The 23941-nt window shown below is 42.4% G+C and overlaps 1 protein-coding gene and 1 long non-coding RNA gene across 5 annotated transcripts in view; one reads left to right on the top strand and one right to left on the bottom strand.

The window, feature by feature from the left end:
* Nucleotides 1–23941, top strand: part of LOC140206924 (NACHT, LRR and PYD domains-containing protein 3-like) — a 54652-nt gene that overhangs the window by 1263 nt on the left and 29448 nt on the right. Inside the window, exon 1 of one of the 4 annotated variants that reach the window (XM_072275215.1) lies at nucleotides 6447–6532. The exons of 1 other annotated variant lie outside the window; for it this stretch is intronic. The gene's annotated coding sequence lies outside the window, so the exon portion shown is untranslated. Of the gene's footprint in view, nucleotides 1–6446; nucleotides 6533–23941 lie in introns of those variants that run through there. 2 more of the 4 variants (XM_072275207.1, XM_072275217.1) reach the window with 2 other exon arrangements.
* Nucleotides 11449–16807, bottom strand: LOC140206932 (uncharacterized). The gene is made up of 3 exons (XR_011888431.1): nucleotides 16559–16807; nucleotides 16244–16283; nucleotides 11449–11528 (listed from the first exon to the last, which is right to left on the bottom strand). It is a non-coding gene; the product is annotated as an uncharacterized lncRNA (long non-coding RNA).

Below are 23941 nucleotides of genomic sequence, written 5' to 3'. Positions count from 1 at the left end.
CAGTAAGTGTCACGTTGTTTCCATCTGGTAACTGACTAAAAACGTTCTTGCACATTATACTTTCACTGCTCTGGGGAGAAATTAACCGTGAAAGGTTTGAAATGGGGGTGAAGTTATGAAATATGAAATTGCGTAGTTGTGCTGTTGCCCAATGCCCAGGAGCTGATAACCCCAGGGCTGCTGTAGCACCTTCCACACTGTAAGTGTCCTCTCAGGGTAGTGGAGTGAGTCTGCTTCAAAAAGCCTCGGATATCCCTATGAACACAGCCCCAAATCGGCAAGGCCCAGAGTCCGGCTCTGTGGAAAGTGAAATGAGAAAGATGGTTTCCCATCTCCAATGAACTGAGCAGTGGCATTACTGCCCCACGGTGGCTGTGACTGGGTCCCAGGGGTGGGGAATGTCATCTTTGTCCGTCTATCTGCCCAGTTTGTTATTGGGGAACAGAGAAGAACACAGGAACTGGATCTTCCGCCCAATGGACCCAATTGGAATAAATCCCCGAAGAGTCATCAGATCTGGATGTCATATTGCAGGCATAGGTCGTGAACATTGTTGGCATTGCGGCAGCAGTACAATGCAATATATGATAATAGGGGGAAAAAACTGCATTACAGTAAGTATCTGTTACTAAACGTTAAATTAAATAAGTATTGCAAAAATAATTTCAGTGAAGTAGGATCATGGGTTCCATGTCAATTCAGAAATTGGATGGCAGAGGGAAGGGAGCGATTCCTGATTCGTTGAGTGTGTGCCCTCAGTCTCCTGTACCACCTTCCTGGTGATACCAATGAGAAGAGGGCATCTCCTTGGTGAAGAGATCCTTAATGATTGACGCTGCCGTTTTGAGGCATCGCTCCATGACGATGTCCTGGATGCTACGGAGGCTACTGCCCATGATGGATCTGACTGAATTCTCAACTTTCCTGGGAGAATTTCGATCCTGTGTAGTAGCTTCTCCACTTCCCCCACCCCACCATATCAAGTGATGTGCAGCCAGTTAGAACAATTCTTATGGTACAACCGTAGAACTCTGCAAGTCTTTGGTCACATCTCAAGTCTCATCAAACTCTTAATGAAATATAGTCTCTGCCGTTCATTCTTTGTAACTGCATCGATGTGTTGGGCCCTGGATAGATCCTCAGAGATGTTGACACACTGGAACATGAAGTTGCTCACTTTTTCCACTGCTGACTGATCAGTGATGATTGGTGTGTGTGCGCCCTCATCTTACTCATTCAGAAGTGCACAATTAGTGTGTTGGTCTTCCCGATGTTGAGTGCAAGGTTGTTGCTGCAGCACCGATCACCTAGGTGATATACCTCGCTCCTGTTTGCCTTCTCGCCATCTGAAAATCTGCCAACGATGGCAGAGTCATTAGCAAATTTGTCACTGGCATTGGAGCAGTGCCTAGCTGCATAGCCATGGATGCAGAAAGAGTAGTGCAGTGGGCGAAGCACATATCCTTGAGGTGCACCAGTATTGATTGTCAGCGATGTGCAGGCATTATTTCCGACCCGCACAGATTGTGGTTTTCCAGTGAGGAAATGGAGGATCGAGTTGCAGAGGGAGGTAGAAAGTCCCATGGGGTTGAGATTTTTGTTCAGAACTGTAGAAATAATTGCGTCAAATGCTGAGCTCTAGTCGAGAAACAGCGGTCTGATGTAAGAATTCGTATTGTCAAGGTTATCCAAAGCTGCGTGAGGAGCCGAAGAGATCGCATTGTGACCTATTGTGGATACAGGCAAATTAGAATAGGCCCAGGTCGTTGCTGAGAGAAGAGCTAATTCTAGCCATCGCAAACCTCTCAAAGCACTTCATCACAGTAGTTGTAATTGCTGTGGACGATAGTCTTTAATGCAACTCACACTGCTCTTCTTGGGCACTGGTATCACTGTTAGCCTTTCAAGGGATGTGGAAACTTCCAACTGCAGCAAAAATGACCCCATCTCCGAAACATTCATAGAATACAACTCCTGTTGTTCTGGGGTGGCTGAAATCCCTTGTAACTCTGTGTGACGATAGCATCCACCACATCCTCTCTCTCCCGAAATCGATGGAAACACAAAATTTTCCCATGATCTCATTAGTGCCCCAGGATTAGTTTCAGTAAGGGTCTCTAGTAATGCCAAGAGTGTCCCAAGATGGTGTGCAGAATGGCACATGGTAATGCTATTCAAAGACCCAAGTAGGGCTCGGTCTCAGACACCAGTAATCCCATCAGTGTCCCCGGATAGGGCGCAGAATGGGACCCCAGTAATCAGATTCATTATCTCAGGGGTGAGGTTATGCAGAGCGAGAACCTGTTTGGCTATGTAATGAGGTCGATACATCAGGACTGTTTACTCCTGTCCCTGTTGCAGCCTGTCTGTTTAATGTTAATTTAATAAATATCTCAGCAGTTGACTCTGGATCTGCGTCATATTTGGTCACGCTGCTGCACTGTAATTCTATATCAATGCAGAATGACGGTGATAACTGGGAACAATTTAACTCATTATTGTTAATTTGTTAATGATGGTGAATTTAAAGTCTGGAAGAAAGTGTTGAAGTCGAATGGGTCAGGGACAGTGGAAGCGGACAGATCAATTGTCTTTGCTCCTGTAACGTGCTTGGAGATGGAGGCTGCCATTTTGTGGAACTGTTTTACATGCACCACTTTGTGAGAGAAAGTTGCTTTTTTTCTGTGTTTAAAATAGGCACAACAATGCTTCAGGTCATCTACTAAACTAGAGATCCTTTCCAAAGAAGGTATTTGTGAGGTGTTCTTTGATATAATACAATATGCAGTTTTCTGAATGCTGGGGATGGTGGCAGCCTAATGTGATTCGAGCTGATTACTGAAGAGAATGCATTACGTTTCCCTCCCTAGTTATCCTCCTGCTCTTGATAAATGTATTGACTGCCTTAGGATTCACCTTAATCCAACTTGCCAAGAATTTTTCATGACCCCTCTTGGCTTTCATAATTCCCTTTTTTAGTTATTTTCTGGTGTCTTTATACTCCTCATGTGTTTTGTTTGATCCTAACTCTGAAGCTTTATATAGGTTTCCTTTTCCTTCCTGACCAAATTTATCACCTCCCTGGCCATCTGATGTTCTCGTGCCTTTTCACCCCTGCCCTTTCTTTTCACAGGAGCTTTTGATAAATATGAAAAGTTGAATGATTCACACAGTAAGGAGGAGAGTGATGGGGTGATCAGGGGGAGGGGAAGGGCAGGGTGAGTGTGTGAAAGGTGGAGGGGGGAAGTTGAAATTGTGTGGGGGAAGGAGAGAGAGGGGGAGACGGGGGAGTGAGAGATGGGGAATGAGGGGAGAGGCAAGTGAGGGGGAGGGAGGAACAGAGAGAGGGGGAGTAAGAGTGATACATATGGAGGGAAAGAAGGGGAAGAGGGTCAAAGAGAGGGAGTGAGGTGGGGAGAGGAAAGCAGGGTGAGAGAGGTCTATAAAGAGGGGCGAGGGGATGGAGAGGGGGAGCGGTATGGAGAGGGAATGGAGGGGCAGAGAGAGAGGAACAAAAAGGGAGAGTGGGGAGAGTGACTGAGAGGCTGAGAAAAAGTGAGTGAGAGGGATGGATGGATGGTGAGAGGGTAATGGGAGGCGTACAGAGAGGGGAGTGGAATGGGGGAGAGGATGAAGGAAAGAGGCAGAGAGAGATGAGCGAGAGCGCAGAAGGAGTAAATAGTGGGGAGAGTGAGGAAGTGACAGGGAGCAGGAGATAGGGTTAGGGAGAGTAGGAGGGGAAGTTGGAATAAATGGTCTCAAGGAAGTGGTGAGTGAGTGGGATGTCGAAGGAGGGTGCACAGGAGGCGTCGAGGAGGAATGTGTGAGTGAGAGGAGCAGGGAATAAGGAAGCGTGTGACTAGGTTGACAAGGAGAGACGGATGAGTGAGATGGGTGGTGAGGTGGGAGGGTGGTGGGCTGTACAGTGAGGAGGAAAGGTGACCGATTTGGGCGGCGAGGAAAGACGGGCGAGTGAGAATGACATCAATGACAGAGCAATGAAGGAGACGGGATCGAGGCAGAAAAAGTGAAGGTGTGGGTGCGGAGGGGTAGGAAGGTGAGTTCTGGGGGGGATGATGAGAATGGACGGCGAGGTCTACGGGTGATGAGTGAGGTGAGTTGGGAGGGGTGAGGGAGAATCAGGGAGAAGAGAGCAGGGTGAAGAGCGGTGGTCCCGGTCTCAACTCCCACACGGGGATTTTTCCGTAAACAATTCCCGGTCTTTGAATCTTATCGTGCACCATTCCTGGTCTCCATATCCCACACTGGCTGCTTTACTGCGAATGATTCCTATTCTCCCTTTCACACACCAGGAGTTTCACTCTGCACGGGTCCTGGTCTCCCTGTCGAACTGTTAATCCGTTGAGCTTATTGACCTGTCCTCCATCCCCTCCCATCCATTACCTATCCAAGTTTCTCAAATAGATGTTGTTAAGACCTCAGACAGAGTCAGGAATCGAAGGTTAACCATGTTGTGATTAATGTTCTGAGCTGTGTATATTTCAATGCAACAAGTATTGAAGGAAAGGCAGATGAGCTTGGATCATGGATCAACACATGGAATTATGATATTGTCACCATTATTGAGACTGGCTTGCAGATTTTCTGGGGTTCCATTGTTTTACACACGACAGAGTGCGAGGGATTAACGGGCTAGGGATGGCTTCACTACTCAGGGAAAATGTCATGGTGTGCAGGAGGGACAGATGACAGAACTCATCTAGTGAGGCTTTATGGGTAGACCGGAGAAATGAAAATTGTTTGAACATGTTAATGAGTCAATCTTATAGAACACTCAAGAGTCTGTGGGATTTAGAAGAACAAATTAGTAGATGTCAGTGAATATTGCAAGAAACATAATTTGTTATAATTTGATTTTAACCTTCCATACACGGACTGGAACTCTCATACCGTATATTGAGTAGATGTACTCATTTATTTGACAAATGTCTTCAGGGAAGTTTCGTTAATCAGTACATTGAAGTCCCAAACTCTCAAGTGTGATACTCAATCTCCCATTAGGGACTGAGCTAGGACACACATAACAGAAGTCTGTGTAGGGAAGCTCTTTGATTCTGGTGACCACAATGTCATCAGATTGAAAGGAAGTGTGGACAACAATAGCTCTGTTCCGTGGGGTGAGATTCTAAATTGGGCAAAGACCTATTCTGATGGCCTCAAAAAGGATCTGACTAGTGCGGTTGGCTATATTGTGGCAAATGAGTACTTGGTAAGTGGGAGACATTGAAAGATAAAATTTGTAGACTTCAATGTGCCTGTCCAAATAAAAGATAAATATGCCAGTTTTTCAAGAGATATTGAGGTCCTGGTATAGAAAAAAAAATAGGTGCATAACAGGTGTAGGCAGGTAGGAAAAAATGAGGTACTTCTGGAGTTGAGGAAATGCAAGATAACATTGAGGAAAGAAACCATGCAGGCTATAGGGTGGCCTAAGGTTGTCCTAGCAGACAAGGTGAGGGATTATACAGATATTTTAAAAGCAACAGGATTGCAGGGGACACAATCGAACATCTGGATGATCAGAATGGTAATATATGCATGGAGCCAACAAAGATGGAGGAGTTCTTAAGTGGATTTTTGTTTCTGTGTTCACTCGGGAAAATAATCTATAGAAGTGAGGCCATGGATGTTTGGCATATTGGGCAAATTCGAGTGTATAAATCCCCAGTGACTGAGAAGTTCAGCCCTCGGACCCTGATAGAAGCGAAATTGCAGGGATGCAGCCGATATGTTTATATTATGCTCAAAGACAGGACAGGTACCAGAGGATTGGAGGATACCTAATTTCATTCCACTGTTTGAAAAAGGCTCCAAAATTGAACCAGGAAATTATAGGCCAGTGCACTTGATATCAGACATGGGAAGACATTGGAAGGACGGGTTATAGGAGTACTTAAATAAATAGGACTGATTAGGAATATCCAACATGACTTTGTGTGTTCCAGACAATCTATTGAGTTTTTCAAAGAACTTACAAGGAATGTTACTAGGAAAGTTGATGAAGGTAAGGCACTGGATATTTTCTACATGGACTTTAGCAAGGCAGTTGACAAGGTACCACATAGGATGTTCACCAATAAATTTTATTCTCTTGCCATTCAAGGTGGGGTAGTAAATGGGAGTAGACATTGGCATAGCGGAGGAAGGCAAATAGTGGCAGCAGATGTTTGCCTCTCTGACTGGTGGAATTCTGCAGGGATCGGTGCTGATATCCTTCATTGTTTGTCATAAAAGGACCCCTACATGATTCGTGACTTTTCGATGACTGACATCGGGCAATGATTAATTAATAGCAATAACAGTCGGTGCTCCAGGGTTCAGTGAAGAGCCAGTGAGACGGCACCCTCTGCAGCTCTGTTGCGCCGAGAAGCAAACAGTCGCGGATATCATGCTGCGCATGCGCATGCCGCCAGTGGGCGGCCGTTTCCTTCCGTCCTTCCGCATTCGGTGTTACCTCGGTCCGGAGTTTGGGGAAAGTTTTCGTCCGTCGAGAGAGGCTCCCGGCTCACCGGTGAGTATTTGCGCCTGTCGCGGAGTGTTGCTGGTCTGATATTCGGCGGTGTCCCCAGTTCAATTCACCGAACGGAAAGAGCACTTTAAAACGGAGAAATTGTATTTTCGGGACGCAGCTCCACTTGTATGAGTTCCTGCCTTGTCGGCCCGTTCAGGCAAGGCAATCAGATACAGATCTGACACACGCTCACGTTTTGTACAGCCTGTGATTCCTGATTCTTCCTCGTTATAGTGTTACCGCCGCCCACTGTAATGGGAGGATAACAGGAGCCACATCCCGCCTCCCAAACTTATTGTAATTTAAAAAGTTCACCAGGGCCCTACACGACTTATCCGTCCCTGAACATCCTGCAAACAAGCCACCGCAGATCTACCCCAGAAGACAGAGGACCAGAATTAGGCTATTTGGCCCATTGAGTCTGCTCCGCCATTACATCGTGGCTGATCTAATTTTCCTTCTCCCTGTATCCCTTCATGCCCAGACTAATCAAGAATCTATCAAACTCTGCCTTAAATACACATTAAGCCTTGGCCTCCACAGCTGCCTGTGGCAAAGCATTCCACAGATTCATCGTCTCTGGGTAACGACATTCATCCTCATCTCCGCACTGAAAGGACGTCCCTCCATTCTGAGGCTGTGACCCCTGGTCTTAGACCCTCCCATAAAACGGTCCCGAGCACTGAATCAGCACTGAATAGCACTGGCATATGTTGTGAAACTTGTTGTTTTGTGTTACATCCGTTAACATTTTCTAGAGTCTGGTAACGTCCAGGATCGCATAAACCTCCTGATGAAATATAGCGGCTGTCATGCTATTTGTAATTGTATCCATATGTTAGGCCCAGCGTAGATCTTCAAAGATGTTGACAAACTGAAACTTGAAGCTGCTCGCTCACTCTTCCACTGCTCTTCCCTCTACCTCCCCTTCCTGAAATCCACAATCAATTCCTTGGTCTTACCGATTTGAGTGCAAGGTTGTTGTTTTGGTACCGTTCAATCAGCTGATCTCTCTCTTTTTTTGTAATTTATTTTTTTATTGAAGTTCACCATCAAAGAAACATTTCCATAAAATCTATTTCAGATACTGTATATATATATCAAATAATCATATTTGTTACAAATCTCCACATAATATTTATGAGGTATACACTTATAGACAGGAGAGGAAAGAAAGAACAATCAAAATAAGAAAATTATGTACAGAGTAGGGAGTGATCTTTTTTTTAACAACATATTCATTAACTTGCGAGAATAAAATCAGGCCTATGAGGTGTTATGTAGTTAAACCATTTTTCTCCGTATGAATCAAATTGTTCCAATTTATGATTAACAGATGCTGTTATCTTCTCTATTTTGTAAATGCTCATTGTAATTTCCATCCATACATCTAAAGCTGGGATCTCCTGTGACAACCACTTCCTGGTAAGGGTCTTTTTACCAGCCACCAGCAGTACATTCATTAAATATTTATCTCATTTCAACCATTCTTGAGGTATATACCCAAAATATATGGCCTTACTCTCTAAGGTTATTTCACATTTAAAGATGTCTTGTAGGGCATTATGCATCCCACTCCAATAGTATTTGATAACGGGACATTCCCAGAAAATATGATATTGGTTTGCATTTTGATTTCCACAATTTCTCCAGCAAACAGGGAGGTTACTATCATAATGGGATTTCTGAGAGGGTGTAATAAAATATCTTATCAAGTTTTTTCCACCCAAACTCCCTCCGTTTCTGTGAAATGAAATGAAATATCTTTATTGTCATTTCATAGTACAATTTGTCATGCACCAATACAGCGAAAATGAGTTTGCGACTCTCGTACTCAATGCTCTAAAACAACAAATAAAATAAATAAACAGTAAATAAAATCAAGTAACCAGCCAGTATTGGTACACTTCCATTGATACCTCCATTTTAGTGTCCATTCTTCCTCAGATATTATTATCCCTCCTTCTTTCTCCCATTTTGTTTTAATGTATGAAGTCGAATGTGTTTTAAGATTTGACAAACCCTTAGACATGCTTGAAATGATTCTACTACCATTGTCTGAATTGTGTGCTTTTCTAAATAGCTCTATCAGACATGTACTTGCCTTGGTTACATTTTTAACCGTCCTATTAAAATACTGTCGCATCTGTAAATACCGATAAAAGTCTTGTTTTTCTAATAAGTGTTTCTGTTTGACCATTTCAAAACTGAACAGTGTTCCTTCTTTCATTATATTGCAAATAGCTGTTATTTCTTTAGCTGTCTAGTCCTTAAATCTAGCATCCAGTTTATTTCACGTAAAATCTGAGTCATATGCACACCATTTAAGAATTGCCATGTTTCTCTCTCTAGTTTATATTCTTTTATAATAGTTTTCCATATTTTAAGAGTCCATTTCACCCATGGGTTATCAATAATATTTATGTAACTTTGTAGGTTGTTATCAGCCAAAATTGCCTGTGTGGGGATGGAAAGTATTCTATCCTCAATGTTTTTCCATTGAGCGTTATATGATGGGTTGCACCAGCATATCACAGCTCTCAACTGTGCTGCAAAATAATAACGTCTAAGAGAAGGTAGGCCCCATCCCCCCTTTTCTTTGGCTAATTGCAAAGTTCTGCGACAAACTCTAGGCCTTTTACCTTGCCATATATATCTTGATAGCATCTTGTTCCATTCATTGATTTGATTTTGGTTAATTTCTATTGGTAGGGTCTGAAAGAGATATAGTCATCTGGGCAGTATATTCATTTTAATAGATTCAATCCTTGAACTGAGACTAAGGAAAGGAATTAGGTTCCATCTTGTTATATCTTCCTTAATTTTTTATATATATAGGCTGATAATTGCATTCTGATAACTTTGCCAAATCTTTTGGCATAACGATACCCAAATATTTGATGGACTCTGTTTGCCATGCCTAAGGATATCTACTTTCAATTTCTCTTGGTGGGCTATAGTTATATGAAAGTAGTTGGATTTTATGTACGTTGCTCTCGTATCCTGATAATTGGCCATATTGTTCATAGGAATGCATCAATTTAGGTGAAGAGTATGTTGGTTGACGTAGATAGATCAAAATGTCATCCGTGTAACAGGCCGATATACGCTCTGTCCCTTTAATAGTAATTCCCCTAATATCTTCATTTTGTCTAATGTGTTGAGCTAATGGTTCTAGATATAATGCGAAGAGTAGCTGTGACCATGCACAACCCTGTCTCGTGCCCCTTTCTAACGTAAAACTATTAGGTAAATATCCATTGATTTTAATCCTAGCAGTAGGATTGTCATATCGTGCCTGTATAGTTTTAATAATTGTGTCATGTAGACCAAATCTATGTAAATCTCTGTAAAGAAAATTCCAATTAACTGAATCAAATGTCTTTTCAGCATACACACTTATCACAATTGCTTAAATTTCATTTTTCATATGATCCATAATGTTGTGAAGTGTCCTTTGTATATTGTCTTGTGATTGGCGTTGTTGTATGAAACCCGTCTGATCATTATGTATCAGTGTGCGTAGAAACTATTCTAATCGTTTGGCCGTGATGGAGGTAAATATTCTATAATCCACATTAAGAACAGATATTGGTCTAAATGACTCACATTCCATTTTATCCTTGCCTTCTTTCGGTACAGCTGAGATTACCTCCTCCTTCCTGCTGGGTGGCATTTGCACCTTTCTTAGAGCCCAGTTCAGTGTGGGGAGTAAAACAGGAATTAACACATCTCTAAATTCTTTATACCACTCTGCCGTATATCCATCTGATCCTGGTGACTTGCTTAGTTTAACCCTACTAATTGCAGTTTTTAGTTCAGCTTCAGTTATGTCAGTAGTCATCATTCTATTTTGTTCTTTGCTTAAAGTGGGTAACTCTAAAGAACTCAAGAAGTTGTCAATTTGGGTTATGCTTCCCCCTGGAACTTTGGAATATAGAGTTTTGTAAAACATTTCAAAAGCTTCTTTAATTTCACTTACCTTATTTTTTTATCACTTTTGTTCTTGGATCCCTAATTCTATGAATTGTATTTTCTGTTCTCTTTTTTTTCAGTTTCCATGCCAGTATTTTCATAGATTTAGGTTCACTTTCATAGTGTCTTTGTTTCAGAAACATTATTTTTTTTCTAATTTCTTGTGTAGCCAAACTATTAATTTCATTCCTAACTTTTTAAATTTCCTCAAGTGTGTCCTGTGCCAAACTCAATTTGTGTTTTTCTTCTAGTTCCTTCAGCTTATTTTGTAATTCCTCCAATGTTTTATTCCTTATTTTTTTCTTATATGAAGATATTGCTATAATTTTCCCTCTTAAGACAGCCTTCAGAGTATCCCATAGAATGGGAGGTGAAACCTCTCCATTATCATTGAATTCTAAGTAAACACCAATGTCTTTTTTTAATTTGTTCCTTAAAATAGGGATCATTGAGCAGACTTGAATTTAGTTTCCAAATTGTATTCTTTGGTTGTAGATCAAAATCAACAGATAAATATATATGGGTGCATGGTCACTTGCATCTATTGTCCCAATTCCACAGGTGATTATTTTGTCTTTATCTTTTCCAAATGTTATGAAATCATCTATTCTTGTATATACTGAATGGGGGGCAGAATAATGAGTGTAATACCTTCTGTTCGGGAAAAGGTCCCTCCATATGTCAATTAGACCAACATCTTCAAAAAAAGTGTTAACTTTCTTATGTTAGGACTTTGTTTCATAAGTTTTTCTATTGGAAGAGTCTAACTTTGGTTGTAATTGTAAATTTAAATCTCCCCCACATATCAAGAGACTTTCTGTTTCTGTTACCATAATATTAATAATTTCCTGAAAGAAACTAATATCACTTCCTGGAGACACATATGTGTTTAATAAAGTAACTGGATTTCTGTCTATATTCCCCCTTACCAGAATATATCTGCACTCCTTATCTCCCATTTTGAATGCTTTTTCAAGATTTAGCTTGCTTGAGATGAGAATAGCAACTCCTCTTCTATGCCCTGATTTATATGAGCAGAAAAAACAAATTAGTGAAGCCCATTCTTTTACTTTTCCATGCTCATTATCACTTAAACGAGTTTCCTGTGAATATACTACCTGGGCTTGCTCTTTTTTTTCATTTTTGATAGAATTTTACTGCGTTTGATTGAATTTAACAGCGCATTGACATTAAAAGAAATGAATTTTACTTTGTCCTTAGCCATGTGTATTTATCTGTTAGTATATCATTGAAATTTGTAGAATATAACTTAATCGATCTACTCCCTGAACAAATAAGAGCCAAGAAATGCGAATAATAAAAAAAGGTAACGAAGGTGTGATTCCAAGGCTGGGGTCTCTAGCACAACCCAGTGTTGTGCTAGAAGAAACTTCTAGCCGTGGGGGATAGACCCTCCTACCTGTGAGTTGAGGGCCCCCACTGCAGTACCTATAAAAGTAAGTAAAACAATTTATGTCCATTTCCCTGTGTATTCCTCCCACGTATATATTCTCATTTAGGTGGGGAAAAAGGAGTGAATGAATGAATAAAAAAAATAGTAATATAAAAACCACATTATAATACGTATTTCTCGAGATAGGTATATCACCGTCTACTTTTGCTTCCGTTTAGTTTATCAGTACTTTTAAAGTTAGCCAAACCTTATGGCTCTTCTGGAGGAGGTGAGGGCTGCCCTCAGAGAACTCACAGTCTCTTCCTAATATCCTTCCCTCATCCTCCTCCCGTCCCCTGCTTTCTCGATACTCTTACTATTTCCCATGCAGATCGGGATAACTGCTCAGCCAGGCTTTCCCTCGGTCTGACCACGCTAACGAGCAACCCTCTGTTGTTCATGTCTGTAGTCTCTTCTTCCACCGTCTGATATAGCTGTATCCCTTCTTCATAAAACACCCTCAGTTTAGCAGGGTACATGGTTTGGAATTTAATCTTTTCTTGCTTTAATATTTGTTTCACTTTGGAATATTCCTTCTGTTTCTGTAGGACCACTGGGGACTAATCTTGATCAAAATATATTAAATTCCCTTTCCAAAATAAACTCTTCTTTCCCCAGGCCTTTCGTAGAATCTCCACCTTGCTCTTGAATCGAAGGAATCTAAGTACTGTTGACCGCGACTTACTTTCTCTGTCTCTGGAAGGCCTCGGGATGAGCACACGATGCGCCCTCTTAATTTCAATCTCCATAGTCGGGGAAATCTCCAGTGCTTCCAGCAGCACCTTTTCTGCAAACTCCATCATTGACAACCACTCTGCTCCTTCGGGAACATTATAAATCCTACTATTTTTCCGTCGCGATCTTCCCTCCTGGTCAAGCAATTTACTTTCCTGTTGATTTAATATTTCTATCATCTTACTTAGTATCTGTACCACGTTTTGCACGCGATCTTCCACCTTGTCAATTCGTGTCTCTGCCGCCGCTATTTTCTGATGGACGTTGGCGAGCTCTGACTTTATATCATTTAGTTGTTGTTTTATGTCGTTTTGGACTTCCCTTATCTCTTCCAGAATCTTTATCATATTTACCACTTTGCCTGAAGAAGGCCCATCGTCAGCTTTGCCGCCACGCACCCGCGTAGGAGAGCCACTCGTTGTACGTCTCTCTTCCATAGGCTCTGCAGTGATGCTTTTTTGAAATCTCCTTTCTTTTTCCCCATTCTTACACCCCCCCCATCAATTCAGATATTTTTGAATGATCTTATATTTGATGGATTAATGGGGCAAAATATGCGTTTTTCTGGAGGAGCTACTGATTTAAGCTGCCATTCTGGACGAAGACGTCACCGGAACCCAGCTGATCTACCTCACAGCTGTACACCTCCTTATCACCATCTGGAATTCTACCAGCAATAGTTGTGTCATTGGCAAACTTCTGGTTGTCCTTTGAGCTGTGCCTAGCCACACAGTCATGGGTGGAGTGAGAGTGGAGCTGTGGGCTAAGCGCGTATCCTTGAGGTGCACCAGTGTTGACTGTCAGGAAGGAAGAGAAGCTATTTCTGATCCACACACTGTGGTCTCCTGGTGTGGAAGTTAACAATCCAGTTTCAGAGAGAGGAACAGGGGCTCAGGTTTTTGGAGCTTTTAGATTAGAATTGAGTGTATATTTGTTGTAATCATCAAAAAGTAGTCTGATGCAGGGTTTTCTCTTGTAGTTCCGTCTGGCCAACATCGCCCTCACCTTGATCCAAGGATGTTAATCTTAGGATCATTATCCTCCACTCATTCTATTGACTATCCGTGGACACCCAGCAGGTGTGCTATGATCACATTATATACAGATAGAGGTAAAATTTACTTCAGAGGACACTGTTTTCCAGTCCTTGGAAGACTCGTGCCTGCTGTTGATATGTAATATGACTGTTCCACCAATGCATATAGCAAGAAAGACTTGATTATTCACGGGCAGAATAGACGATAAACAATTCTCATTAGTAGTGAATCTACAAGTGTTTTCCTGACACTTGACGACAATGTGAATCCCTTTCAAAGGGCAGGTTACATTTTTCCCATTGAGGAATGTGGAACTTTGCAGCAACATAAAACCTGCCTTTACAATCACCATCTGTACCCAGTGCACTGTTGGTTAGTGTAAGACATGTAATGTGACATAAGGGTACCTTGTCTTCAAGCCATTCTTCTGTCTGCCCTCCTGATAGCCAGTTTGGTACCTGATAGGGATCAAGTTGTAATAAATTTGTGCCAATCATGGTTATTAATCATGTAGACCATGTGGCACAAATCTCAGTCTTATGTGTTTCCTTCGTAGTTGAGTCTGTATATGATCAGTAACCAGGTTTGTTGCACCTTGAAGGGGCTTGACTGCATCCAGAGTTACCTGGGATACATCACAAACAATCTGATTCTTCTGGCACAAATCTTGATAACCTTCTCCAGTAATATACTTTCTACCTTATTGTCGCCAAACAATTGATACCAGAACATACAATCATCACAGCGATATTTGATTCTGCGCTTCCTGCTCCCTGGATTACAAATCAATAGTAAATATTAAAAATTTAAATTATAAATCATAAATAGAAAATAGAAAAATGGAGAGTAAGGTAGTGCAAAAAACTGAGAGGCAGGTCCGGATATTTGGAGGGTATGGCCCAGATCTGGGTCAGGATCCGTTCAGCAGTCTTATCACAGTTGGAAAGAAGCTGTTCCCAAATCTGGCCGTGCGAGTCTTCAAGCTCCTGAGCCTTCTCCCGGAGGGAAGAGGGATGAAAAGTGTGTTGGCTGGGTGGGTCGTGTCCTTGATTATCCTGGCAGCACTGCTCCGACAGCGTGCAGTGTAAAGTGAGTACAAGGATGGAAGATTGCTTTGTGTGATGTACTGCGCTGTGTTCACCATCTTCTGCAGCTTCTTCCGGTCTTGGACAGGGCAACTTCCATACCAGGTTGTGATGCACCCTAGAAGAATGCTTTCTACGGTGCATCTATAAAAATTAGTGAGGGTTTTAGGGAACAGGCCAAATTTCTTTAGTTTCCTCAGGAAGTAAAGGCGCTGGTGGGCCTTCTTGGCAGTGAACTCTGCTTGGTTGGACCAAGTCAGGTCACTTGTGATATTTGTGATGTCAGTCCCCTAACACTCACTGTGTATGTTTTAGCCTGGCTTTCCTGTCAAAGTGCAACAGCTTGAAATTTTCTATGTTAAGCTCCACTTGTTATTTTTCAGCCCATTTTCCCAGATGGTCTCGATCATCTTACAAGCTTTGATCGCCTTCTGCACTGTTCACTCTACCCCTAATCTTGATGTCATCCACAAGTTTTTGATTCTGTTTGCCCCGTTATTATTCAGTCATTCATATAGACGATAAACAACAACAGACCCAGCACCGATGCATTGGACTAGAAAGTGACACTATGTACTGGCTTCTCTCACTAAGCCAACATTGAATCCAGTTGACTGCTTCATCCTGAATGCCAAATAACATATCCCTTTTGGACCAACCTCCCATGGGGTATTTTGTCATAGATCATGCAGACAACATTCAGCTTTCCCTTCATCAAACTTCTTGGTAACAGCTTCAAAAGCATCCGTAAAATTCGTTGGATGTAATCTGCCACGGGCAAAGCCATGTTGAGTATCCCCAATTAGACCTTGTTTACCCAAACACTTATATATGATGCCCATTACAGTACATTCCAAAAAATATAGAGAAAAAAAATACTGAATTCCAGTCCGTATATGTCTGTCTATTAAATAGTTCAGTTGAAATTTGTAGTGTAAATGGCTCAGTGCCATTCAGAAATTGGATAGCAGAGGGGAAGAGGCTGTTCCTGAATCACTGAATGTGTGCCTTCAGACTTCTGTACCTCCTTCCTGATGACAACAATGTGAAAGGGACAGATCCTGGGTGACGGGGTTCCTTAATGATGGATGCTGCCTTCCTAGGGTACCGCCCATTGAAGATGTATTGGGTACTGCGGAGGCGGGTGCCTATGATAGAGCAGACTAATTTTACAAGTTTCTGCAACTGATTTTGGTCCTGTGCAGTGGACCCACCTTCTCCCCCCTCCCCCAATAGCAGACAGTGATGCAGCCTGTCAGAATGCTGTCCACATTACATTTGTAGAAGTTTTTGAGTGTTTTGGGTGGCAAACCAAATCTCAAGCTCTGAATGAAATTTAGCTGCTAACTTCCCTTCTCTCTAGCTGTATCAATATGTTGCATCCAGGTTCGAACGCATGGTTCCTTTTCAAAGACAGGATACTTACACTGAATATTGTAGACCAAACTATTTCACTAGGAGAACGTCTGGAAAGAAGGAAGCAGAAAAAAAAATCAGCGTGCCTTGTCAATGGGAGCGTGTTGTGGGATGATTTACATTCATTTGTCTCGAGCAGCAACTACTTACAGAGCTCATATAAAAACTAAACATCTTCAACTAGTTGAGAGATTGGTAAAATAATAACGGAATCAAATGCATCTTCGAGGAAAGAAATATCGCTGAGATGCAGAAACTGAAATGTGAGCATTACTCTTTTTAGCTCAGGGACAGATTTAGCTCGTTATAGAACTGTAGTTGTTACCTTGAAGCTTGTCTCAGAAGAGCAAGTTCATGGGCCTGCTGAACAACAGTCCTTGAACGCAATAATCAGGAGCAGATTTGCTTCGTCACATCCTTGTTGCCAATTTCAGCCCAGGTAGAGTTTGAACATGTACGATCAGTATCTGTGGGAAATAACAGGAGAAAAAGAATTGAATACTTAGCAAACAATGCGCATACTACTGGTGTCTGGAGGCCAGTGATGTTACAGTAACCCTTGCCCCTATCAGCTGGAGCTTGCTGTGGGTAATAAGCGAGTTGTGGTGCGGAAAGTATAATCCGACTCAAGCATAATATCATATCGAGCCTGAGCTTGCTATGCTTCCTCTGAAGCACAGATAGAAGGGCCGAAAGAAGCATAGTCAGTGTTACCAGACGTTGACATAAGAAAAGTGAGTAAACGGACAAATTTACTCCAAAGTCCAAGTTGCATGGAACAGGTTGTTTCCGAGCAACCACTGAGCCCAGGAGGTAGATGTGAGCTAGGTTAATGCTTTCCAAATGGAGCTGAAATTTACTTGGTGTGTGTTAATTTACCTCTGCAACCATAACACTGACTTGCTGGGATCAGAATCAGGAGGGTACACACGAGGGAATATACTGAGAGAAGTCATCCATCATGTTCCTCTCCATCACTGTCCGCTCACACTATCAAGGCACTGAACAGTAATTGAACAATAACGGTCGGAAATTACTAAATTATCAAATAGACAATGGATATGTGACAGATTCATTCTTAAAGGAATTAGCAGTGTTCTTCCATGATTATAATTAACAAAATTGCTTATTACTATATTACTCCCACACCCACTGCTTTTGGAGATATTTATGAAATTGTCCCCCCTCCTTTGCAGTTCTGAACGTCGAGCCAGAGCTATGGATTTTTAAGGACAGGGCAGCCCAGACCATCTGCACTCGCCAGTGTTTCCAGTGGCAGGAGGTTGGTTCACCCTTCTGCACTGATCTCAGTTTCTGGCATCACTGAGACCGGGGCCCAGGAGAGTGGCGGCAGCTGGAAATTTGTTTCATTTATATGTTTGTGCGATGTGGCACTGCATGCAAGATCGGCCTCATTTCTCCTTTCTATATACCCCTGTATTAAGTGTATCACTAAGTCATTTCTAGGAGGATGGTATAAATCATCTCCAATGCAGGGGTTTTCTGATGGGTATTTGGAGAGGAGGTTCCCTTCCTGAAAGAACAGCCGCCAGCATATTATTTAATTACTTTTAATTTCATTATCGCCAATATAGGGAGGATACATTACAATGTAATTTATTGTTACCTGCACTGTGGTCAAGAGCAGCCATGGCAAGACCCATAGTTACTGTTCCATCATAATCCTCATACTGTGAGCATGATACACGTAAGCACAATGATGTGGCCATTTGACCATTCCATGCTCCATTGGAGAATGTGGGTCTACCTGACTGGCAGACCACAGTTTGTGCAGCTTAAGAGCTTTGTGTTAGACATGGCTATGAACAGCACGGTGGCCCCACAGAGGACTACATTGAACCCCTTCCTGTTTACCCTGTACCTAGCTCAGACTTTACATACAACACTGAGTCATTTCATCTGCAGAAATTCTGTGATGTCTCAGCAATGGGTGTATAAAGAGAGGATGGGAGGATGAGTACAGGGCCCTGGTGGAGGACCTTGTCAAATGTTTCAAGCTGAATCATCAGCAGCTTAACATGAGTAAGACAAAGGAGATGGTGGTGGACTTTAGGAAAACTAAGCCAGCAGTGCTTCCTGTTACTATTGCTGGTGAGAGTATGGATGTGGTGAGGATCTACCACTACCTGGGGTGCACCTGGATGACAGGCTTGAGTGGAGCACCAACACAGAGGCTTTGTACGAGGAGGGCCAGAGACACCTCTACTTCCTAAGGAGACGGAGGTCCTTTGGAGTATGCAGGTCTGTCCTTCACACGTTCTACCAGTTTGTTGTTGCCAGTCAATTTTCTATGCGGTGATGTGCTGAGGCAATGGCATCAAACCGGTGATGCCAACAGGCTCAATGAACTGATTAGAAAGTCTGGCTCTGTTATATGAGTCAAAGTGGACACACTGGAGGCTGAGTTAGAAAAAAGGATGCCATGGAAAATCCGGGCAATCTTGGACAATGTTTCTCACCCCCTGCATGCCACCTTGGCTAAACAGAGGAGCACTTTCAGAGATAGACTAAGGCATGCACTGCTCCAAGGAGCTTGTTATGAAGTCATTCTACCCCTTGGCCATTAAGTTCTCTAATGAGTCAGTCTATAACTTGGGAAGTGAATATCCCCTTCAGTTAGGTTGTTTGAGTTAACTTATTTTTCGTTCTTTCTTACTTTTCTAGTATTTATATATTTGTGCATTTGTAATGCTACAGTGACACTGCAATTTCCTTTGGGATCGAAAAGTATCGATCTATCTGTCTTAGCCTCAGCTCCACTTTCCTACCAGTTCACAGTAACAATGGACTTGCAGGATAACTATCCCCAAGAAAGTGAAACGTCACACACTTGAAATGACTGATTTGTGATTTGTAAGCAGCTGAAAAACTCTTACAAATGGTGTCAAGAGATTAGTCTCATGTCTGGGGCTCTTCTTTCCTTGCTCATTCATTGGTGAAACTATGTGCTGTGTGCGGATTTCAGTTATTGTATCACATTGCCAATTCATTAGCATGAGCAACATGCTATATTCTCAGTGAATGTCCACAATTTACTTTTGAAACCTTGCATGTAAGACTGTAGATGGAAATGACAAGCACCATTGTGCATATTTGCACATGAAGCAGCTCCAAATTAAATACTATGGTGCTATTTTTCCATAGCTGTGAGAATCTCACAAGTCACAAGTTGTGTTTGAAACTTCAAACACAATTCACTCTCTTTTTCACTATTATAGATCCTAAAACATGAGGATGGAATAAATCTGCTTTTTCTACAGACCAGTGAATTAGTTTTTATCTGTTTATTTCATTTATTTCTTCCATTCCCAGAGCACTCATCCTCCGCTGATTCTTTTATGAGAAATGCACGATTTGAGGAAAATTGCCAAGTATTGACAATTGTTTATACATGGCTTTTCAATATTCAAGTTAGTCCAGTAAGCCTAGTAGGTTGTTAAGCAGAGGTACAGCCGAACAGCTCCCATGGAGAATCCCAGACCCATCCATTCACTGGACAACAGCAAATGCAGGAAGCATCATGAACTGTAAGAGAGCTAGCACCAGGGTACAAAGTTGAAAGGGTAACAACCCTTTGCAGGTCAGGTCTGAATGCCACAATCTCCCAGATGTAATAGTGGCCAAAGGACCTAGGGTAATGGATGAATTGAAGGAAATTTATTTTGGGCAGGAAATGGTGTTGGATAGGCTGTTGGGTCCCCGGGACCTGATGGCCTGTGTCCCAGGGTACTTAAGGAGGTGGCTTTAGAAATCATAGACGCATTGGTAATCATTTTCCAATGTTCTATAGATTCAGGATCAATTCCTGTGGATTGGAGGGTGGCTAATGTTGTCCCTCTTTTCAAGAATGGAGGAAGAGAGAAAACAGGGAATTATAGACCGGTTAGCCTGACGTCGGTGGTGGAAAAGATGCTGGAGTCAATTACAAAAGATGAAATTACAACACATCTGGATAGCAGTAACGGGATCAGTCCAAGTTAGCATGGATTTACAAAGGGGAAATTGTGCTTGACTAATCTTCTGGATTTTTTTGAGGATGTAACTATGAAAATGGACAAGGCAGAGCCAGTGGATGTAGTGTATCTGGACTGTCAGAAAGCCTTTGATAAAGTCCCACATAGGAGATTAGTGGGCAAAATTAGGGCACATGGTATTGGAGGCAGAGTACTGACGTGGATTGAAAATTGGCTGGCTGACAGAAAACGAAGAGTAGCGATTAACGGGTCCCTTTCGAAATGGCAGGCAGTGACCACTGGGGTACCGCAGGGTTCAGAGCTGGGACCGCAGCTGTTTGTAATATATATTAATGATTTAGATGAGGGAATTAAAAGTAACATTAGCAAATTTGCCAATGACACAAAGCTGGGTGGCAGTGTGAAATGTGAGGAGGATCTTATGAGAATGCAGAGTGAATTGGACAGGCTGGGTGAGTGGGCAGATGCACGGCAGATGCAGTTTAATGTGGATAAATGTGAGGTTATCCACTTTGGTAAGAACAGGAAGGCAGATTATTATCTAAATGGAATCAAGTTAGGAAAAGGGGAAGTACAATGAGATCTAGGTGTTGTTGTACATCAGTCACTGAAAGCAAGCATACATGTACAACAGGCAGTGAAGAAAGCTAATGGCATGCTGGCCTTCATAACAAGGGAAATTGAGTGTATATATATATAGAGAGAGCAAAGAGGTCCTTCTGCAGCTGTACAGGGCACTGGTGAGAGCACACCTGGAGTACTGTGTGCAGATTTGGTCTCCAAATTTGAGGAAGGACATTTTTGCTATTGAGGGAGTGCAGCGTAGGCTCACAAGGTTAATTCCTGGGATGGCGGGACTGTCATATGTTGAAAGATTGGAGCGACTGGTCTTGTATACTCTGGAATTTAGAAGGCTGAGAGGGGATCTTATTGAAACATATAAGATTATTAAGGGATTGGACACGCTGGAGGCAGGAAGCATGTTCCCGCTGATGGGTGAGTCCAGAACCAGAGGCCACAGTTTAGGAATAAGGGGTAGGCCATTTAGAACGGAGTTTGAGGAGAACCTTTTTCACCCAGAGAGTGGTGGATAATTGGAATGCTCTGCCCCAGAAGGCTGTGGAGGCCAAGTCTCTGGATGCTTTCAAGAAAGAGATGGATAGAGCTCTTAAAGATAGCGGAATCAAAGGTTATGGGGATAAGGCAGGAACTGGATATTGATAGTGGATGATCCGCCATGATCACAGTGAATGGCGGTGCTGGCTCGAAGGGCCGAATGGCCTACTCCTGCACCTATTGTCTATTGGCTATTGAGGGATTGAGGCGACAAACCACAGCCAAGGAATGCGAAATGTAGCGTATAATTTAGCAATGTCCAGACAGAAGAGCAGGATTGGATCGACAATGTAAGACAATTCTGAGACTTTCTGGCCAACCAAACGATATTCACCAACCACTATTGGGCACTAATGGCTCCACCTTGCGGTTCCTCAGGGCCGAGCCCAAACAAATTATACAAGGGTGAAGGGGACAGTAGGATTTGGGTCCGATTGTTAAATTCATTAACAAGAGGGAGGACATGTGTTTCTTTGTTGATATACACTGCTTCAGGAGGCCATGTTGCCTTCATGGGTCCAGTTAGGTGCAGGACATTCGGAAGCAGTGATTGCAATCCAAGTAGTTACCCATGACATAAATGAAAAGAGCAGTGAATTCTTGCTGGTGTAATGGACAAAACACGGCACGATATTATAAAATACCAGCTGAAATTGATGAATATCTGAAGTGGGAAGGTAGAGCAGATTAATGATTGGCCTTGAATAAGGGTGTTGGGAATTCTGTACCACATACTGCTGTAGAGTTAGAGTCATTAAATAAGTCCAAAGTGGAAGGCTTGAAATACCGAAGAATCTGGTGGCGTTGGGGAGAACAGTGATGTGGTCATCAAGGGATTTGGATTAACATGGATTGTATTGACATCATTGAAGACTCAGTGATCTCCTCCTGAGCAGGGTTCTTCCTGATGTCTGAGAGTAGCAAATCTAAAGTCGTTCCAATTTAAATGTTTGGGAACAAGACCACTAACAATATGGTAAAACAACAGCACAGACCTGTGAAGGTGAGGCATTTGCTGTGTTTTCTTCAAGTTCTCCAAGTCGCCACGTGGGTTTGAAACTTGTTTCTATTCTCTTCCCGAAACGCGTCGGTAGGGTACTGTTTCACTATCAGTGTGATCTTTTCACATTCACCATAATGGTTTACAGCAGGTAAACCATCTCTTCCCAAAACGTGTTGGTTGGTTAATTTTTCGTCGTGAGTTGCTACAATACTACCAGGCATTGGGAAATAATCCAAGTAAGCAAAATCTTGACTAACAGGAAGAAAAATGAGCAAGAGAACTGGTGAATGCTTATTGAAATGGCAAAAGGCCAGGTGACAATCCTGTCAGAATGAACCTGCGTTCCAGTGCACACGTCACAGGCAATCAGGATACAATCATACAGAGCTTTTGATTAGATCACATTTCAAGTGTGGAGTAAATTCTGATATTATTGTCTCAAAAGGGCGATACCCAGCAGATAGGGAAATGATGTAATGAAGGATTTGGAATGTAATTACTGGAAGTCTCATTGGCATATTGTGAGAGACTAAGTGGGCTGAATGTTTAGAAGCCGGAAGAGGCCTCATTAAAATGTTTCTATATTTTGGAGTCCCGCATTGGAGCATGTCTGCAGAATACTTCACTAGGCAGTCTAGTTCCTTATCAGTCACTGAACAGCAACAAAATGAGAAGAAATTTCTTCACTCGGGTAATAGAAACACTGTGGAACTATCTATGCACAGGCTCTGGCATAGATAGAGCCATAGAACACTACAGCACAGAACACAGGCCATTCAGCCCTTCTAGTCTGCCAAAACTTTATTCCGCTAGTCCAGGGTTCCCCAATTAGTTTTCCACAAGGGCCAAATTATGTCAAGCATGCCAAGCCGAGGGCCAAAACGTCCAGGGTTTTTTTTTTCACTGTGCCAGTAAGTTGTTTTATGGGCAGATGTTGTTGTTGGTGCTATTACCATTATTATTAGTAGTAGTAGTAGTAATGATGGTAGTGGTAGTAGGCCTGGGATTCTCAAAGCCTGTGTTGTGGGTCACACCAAAAAATGCACTCTTTAAACAAAATAAGTCCAAAACCAGCCATTTAATAATGACTGTAGCTATCACAACTGTCAGCTGTCATATTGAGAACTCATCTGGGATCATCAGTGAATGGCTTCTTAAGTTTGGCAAGATTCCATGACACATACAATGATGCAGCTGTTGTGCTGTCTTGTACAGATGTTGATTTATTACTGGATCCTCTACAGTTTGCTTATCGTCCAAATCGCACTACGGAGGACGCAATATCCACCACACTGCACACAGTTCTCTCTCACTTGGACAACAAAGACACTTATGCCAGAATCCTGTACATTGATTTCAGTTCAGTGTTCAATACCATCATCCCGCAGAGACTAGTGGAGAAACTGTCGCTGCTTGGCCTTAGCACTGCCATGTGTCGCTGGATTCTGGATTTCTTGACAGAGAGACCACAGTCAGTCCGTGTTGGCAGGAACATCTCTGACTCCAACACACTGAGCTCTGGATCCCCACAAGGCTCTGTGCTTAGCCCATTGCTGTTTACACTGCTAACACATGACTGTGCAGCCAGATTCAA

The sequence above is a fragment of the Mobula birostris genome, chromosome 13, assembly GCF_030028105.1.
Source record: "Mobula birostris isolate sMobBir1 chromosome 13, sMobBir1.hap1, whole genome shotgun sequence".
In the NCBI taxonomy this organism is placed as follows: domain Eukaryota; kingdom Metazoa; phylum Chordata; class Chondrichthyes; order Myliobatiformes; family Myliobatidae; genus Mobula; species Mobula birostris.
The sequence above is the reverse complement of the archived record's forward strand: the minus strand, read 5'-3'. Positions and strand labels throughout refer to the sequence as shown.